The sequence below is a fragment of the Cucumis sativus genome, chromosome 4, assembly GCF_000004075.3.
Source record: "Cucumis sativus cultivar 9930 chromosome 4, Cucumber_9930_V3, whole genome shotgun sequence".
Taxonomy (NCBI): Eukaryota; Viridiplantae; Streptophyta; class Magnoliopsida; order Cucurbitales; family Cucurbitaceae; genus Cucumis; species Cucumis sativus.
Window position 1 is genome coordinate 11,705,834 of NC_026658.2, and position 5,468 is coordinate 11,711,301.

Genomic DNA, 5,468 nt, shown 5'->3' on the forward strand with positions numbered 1-5,468 from the left:
TAAATCAACTAGAGAATTAAAGCTCACTCGGACATCTACCAAAATTTCAGCAACTAAGTAATTCTCATAAATATTACATCCATTCCATTGACCTCCATAAAAAACAACAATAGGAAAAGACATTATAATCTGTAAAAAAAAATAATAATAAAATTAAGTATTTAATTGTGATAGAAAGAAATAGATAGACATAGATATACATTTATTACTGAATAAAATAATAAAATGTACAAAATGATAATACTAAACATAATGCAAGAATAAGTAAACGATCGTGCGATGAAATAATATACATTAAACGATCCTATTAACCGTGATAAACGACCATTTAACAACGGTAAATGATAATATTGATTAAAATAAATTATCGTGTTGACATGGGTACACGATCATATGATATTGGTGATCGTATTGAATAGTGTAAACAATCGTCTTGTTATCGGTACACGATCGTGTTAATATTTGTAAGTGATTCTATTGATAGTGGTAACTGATCGTGTAATTCCATGTAAATTATCGTCAAAAACTTTAATATTTGAAAATATGTTATTTTAGAAAAACTACAAGTGTTTGACAACTCTTTGAAAGCTATTGAAATACTCTCAAATTGTATTTTAAGGAATTTTAATAAAAAGAAAGTCTACATAAAAAAATTACCCTTTTTAAAGGAACATTTTTTCTCTAATCACTCCAATGGAACTCAAACACGTACTTCAAGTTAATTCTGGTATCCAAGAATCAGTCTCATCTAACATAAACAAGAACATTCAACTTGATAGAACTTCATTACCTCATTTTTACAATTCCCAAAGTTACTAAATGAAGGACCATTCCTAAAACATACTTACATCCAACTTTCTCCATGAATAAACTTATCGTCTTTTATGTACTGATGAATATAGAGATGGAGCGATCAGAGTTTGTTTATGTACCAAATTAGAGTGAGTTGAGAAAAGAGTGGATTTACACAAGGACGAAATGGCTGGCTGCTGCTTGTTCAAAACTGAAAGTTAGGGTGACCTTGTTTCTCATAGGGACTCAGCAAATTGAAGGGCCTCCAAGTCTACTTCTTGTCTCATTATACATGCCATTAGCCATTCAACGTTGAAAGTCCATATCCCTTTTTCTACGGCCACCAAGGCTTCCTCCACGTCTTCCTCACAAGCCACAAAGATCGTCTTTCATACATTGTTTACTTTATCTAGCTCATGAATCACCTAAATTTTCAAGCATAATGAATTTGCCAAATGAGAGAAAAAATTATGTATATACTACAAGGAAATTGCAAGAATTCACCCTATAAAAAAATATTAAACAAATTCTTGTTCTAGTCCCTAAAATTTTCCATCTTTTTTCAACTTTCAAAATGCTTCCTATGAGATATATTCCAATCACATATAGCAGAAATGACCGATGAGTATTGAATAAATGAATATTAATTGATAAAATAATTTACAAAATACTAAAACCGTTAGTTGGCTACGTTTTGGAAGCTCGATGACTAAAATGGATGTTTTGAAAGTTCTAAGGCTAAAATGGAATTTAAATCAACATAATAGTAAGTTCAAGATCAAAGACAAGCTAAACAATAAAATGTTGCGACCAGAAAACAATCTAATCATAATTAGAAACATGGATGTATGTATTTGTACACCAAATCACAAAAAAATAACTCCAGATTTCGATCTAGAGACAATTAAAAACTTGAACAAATTTGATAATTAAAGAAACACGGAGATGGCCATATGACCCCTTGTGCATAGACTTTTTACATTACATGCTCAATTCCTAGGATCAAAACAAACATAAATATTAAAGACTTAAGAAGCACATACACTCAAGTTTGGCTAGTGTATCAATAAACAATATGTATGGAACACTCGGAGAACACGTGTTGAACACTAGTTAGTACAATAGATGTGTTAGACAACAAGTATTCCAATGCAATAAAGGTCAAGATTGGTTACACACACATATTAAACTCTTGGCTTTGAATAAGTTTTGAGTGAAGGATGAGCTTATTTTTAAGCATATAAATACATAAACTTATTGACTTTGAATTTCTATATAAATATGATACATACTTTTTAAATTATATATATTAAAACTGTGTTCTAGCACTATCCTATATTTTTTAGAAAAAAATGACACGTCACCATGTCTATAATTTATTGACCCATGTCTAGAATTCGTATACGTGCTTGTTTGTTGAGAACTTCACGTCTTCATTAGATGGGAGGATAGCCATATTATAGTGGTTGTATGTGTAGTATAGAGAACCAAACCTAGTACTCGAGATTTGTACAATAACAGAGAACTTACATTTCCACCGGCTGACTTGACTATCAGGGATAGAGTTTTAGGTGGTGGTTGAGCGTGAGCTGATATGCAAACATCATACCCTTCAAATAAAGCTCAAAAACATGCTTTTGCCTTGAGAACTGCAGCTTTTAGGCTGGCTCGATACTTCGATATGTAGTCATCATCATTTAGTATGTAAGGCAACTCGTCTGCAGATCAATAAGGAATTAATCAATCACAAAAATTAGGTAGGATGAAAAACATAAGTGGAAGAAAATACATTACGCTTTGATACTAGCAAGCCATTCGAACTTACCAACAAATCTGCCTTCCCGGTAGCTTTCCTTTAACCAACTGGAGGAGACAATCCAAGCTCTGAGTAATTTGCAATTAACTTGCAATTTTAGTAACAAGATATAGTAAAAATTATGAGCAAGAGCACACTGACACGCTTGAAGCCACATGGTAATGCATATGCTCGATAATCATTGAGAACAATAACAGGAGAAAATAAAGTTAAGAACAGTAGCTTGAAGAACAAAAAACAATCTACAACATAAAATCTTCAAAAACACATTGCTTAAAATCAAGTTTACTAATATAAAAGGTAAGATATTACGTTCCACTCTCCACACTACTGAAGTTCAACATTTCACATGAAAGAAATGAAATACTACTCCCAAATATAACTGAAAAAAGCATAATTGGGTAAAGAAAAAGCATAGAGAAATGCAAAAGAATCCTTGGCTTTGATATATTGAAAGGTAAAAAATATCAACCATAGATGTCCGGGAGAAGAACTCCTACAAATACACACTTAACGCAGAATTATCATTCGCTAACATGAGACCTTCTAGAGGAATTCTGTTAGGATACTTCCTAACAAGAACAAGATCTTAATTTATTATAATGAACTATAAGAAAATACAAGATAAAACCAAGTATAAGGCACTTGGAACCTCCCTCTTGAGTACTCTCACCCAAGCCCTAGATCACTTCCCAGAATTCTCCCCTCACTTACCCTCCCTCCATTTATAATAAGATGTAACCACACTTACATAATAACTACTAGTAACTTTCTAAATATCTAATTACCCTTATACCCCTAACCTTATACTAATCTAGGTATCTAACATTACCCGATGCTTCAAAACACCTTGTCCTCAAGGTGTGCTTGCAAACATGATCAAGGCCCCTTTCTCTTTTTTTCTCTTTTTAATTGCAAAGAATCCCCAGCATTCTGCTCTTCAATGTTGAAAAAGAAATCTTCCCCCTCGGCTTTGAAAAACTCTCGATTCCAATAAGGTCCATTGACTTCAGCCCACAAAGCAGCCCAATGTACTTGAATTTTCCTTTTCCAAAACACATTGTCTTAGTTAACCCTTTGCATATCACCAACAAGTGTTTAATTTTCAAACTCTTCATCTCTAGTGGGCTAGGCCATAATCAAAGTGTTGCGTCAAGACCAAAATCATACTGCCGCGGTTTCATTCCTAGGACCCACCTATATACAAGTTTTTCTTCCCTCCTATTTTTTGGAACTCTCCACCCACTTCATCTACAAAATGATGTGCCCCCAATGTTTTATTTAGAATAAGTTGAAGCTCATTTAGAGTAAGTTGAAGCCCACTTGAAATAGTAAAACCCAAGATTGTTCCTTTTGTCCTAATCCTCTGTCCTACCAATTTCTACCACGCCATTGGCACCATCATGTGTGCAACAACTTCTTCCTCGTCACGTGATTCACCCCTATTCCAGACCACCTTCTCGAGCCTCTGTAGACCGATAACTATCGGCTTCTTCTTTCTCCATTGCAACCAGCCATTTTGTGTTTCTTTTAGCAACAAATTTTTCTTCACTCGAGTCTTCATTTCGAGCCTCACAGGTAATCCTCGTCGACCTTCCTCTATAGTTTCTTCTTGGTCACTCTTTGCCATCCTCTTCACCTTCGTTGTATAACCGTTGCAATCACGTTTTCCTCGATTCTTCTATGGATTCAGATCCTTCTTGAAATCCATCAATTTATGGACCTGAAGATTCCAATCCGTTCTAAATAAACACAATCAAGATCAGTGCCACTGAACACAGGCATTTCAACCTTCTTGAATTTGCTATGATCGTTCGAGTTTTCATCCCTTTCAAACTTGTTTGTTTTACCTTCTACCTTGATTTCCTTCAATGTCTTACCTCCACCTTCGATTATACTCTCAATCGTTGGTCCTTTGCTCGACGATCCTTCCATTCTTTCGGAGATCGTCAAATTATCCTTCTGCTATTCCTTCGATGCATTTAGCAACCGTTCTTGTTTTTCCAACTAGATGACCAGTCTTTCGATGCTTTTTGGCAAGCATAACAAGTTTTCTTCAATTGCCAGCAACTTGTGTAACTCCACTAGTATCCCCGAGATTTCCTTATCAGAGGTCTCCAACTTCTCTTTGATCCGTTTTTGTGCTGCTCTATCATTCTCCCAAGTAAAAACGCTCTGATACCAATTTGTTAAGATACTGTAAATATACGGCAAGTGTATCTTACTTTATTGAATTACCTCAATGAATTACAGTATAGAGAATAAAAAATCACTCACATCTACTTCCTAAAGGCACACTCCAGTGAGGATCACAACAAAGAACAAGAAAAACTAAGAACAAACCGCAACCATGAAAATGACCAAAACAAACAATAAAAAGAACTTGACTTGGACCCTCTACTTCTCCCGAGCACGAAAGACGGCAGCCTCTACTTCTTTGGAATATTTTGTCCCCTTTCTCCCTCCTCTTTCCTCCATTTTATTTTGCTTTACTAACAAACTAATGGGAAAGATCTCCTCCGATATTCTCTCCTCCTATAATCTCTCATATATTCTTGTGTGGGTCAATATTACCCTTTTTAATTCTCCTACTGTACTTAAATAATATTGGAGACATATACTTCCTAACAAGAACAAGATCTGAATTTATTATAATGTAACTATAAGAAAATACAAGATAAAACCAAGTATAAAGCACTTGGAACCCTCCCTCTTGAGTACTCTCACCTAAACCTTATATCCCTCCCTCGTACTCTCACCCAGTCCTTATATCACTCCCTAGAATTCTCCCCACTTACCCTCCCTCCATTTATAATAACATGTAACCACCCTAGTTACCACACTTACATAATAACTACTA

The 5,468-nt window shown here is 34.7% G+C and overlaps 1 long non-coding RNA gene across 1 annotated transcript; it reads right to left on the reverse strand.

Annotated features, from left to right (window-relative positions):
* Nucleotides 1-694: 694 nt before the first annotated feature.
* On the reverse strand, nt 695-2,805 carry LOC116403228. The gene is made up of 3 exons (XR_004215878.1): nt 2,618-2,805; nt 2,323-2,510; nt 695-1,217 (listed from the first exon to the last, which is right to left on the reverse strand). It is a non-coding gene; the product is annotated as an uncharacterized LOC116403228 (long non-coding RNA).
* Nucleotides 2,806-5,468: the final 2,663 nt, after the last annotated feature.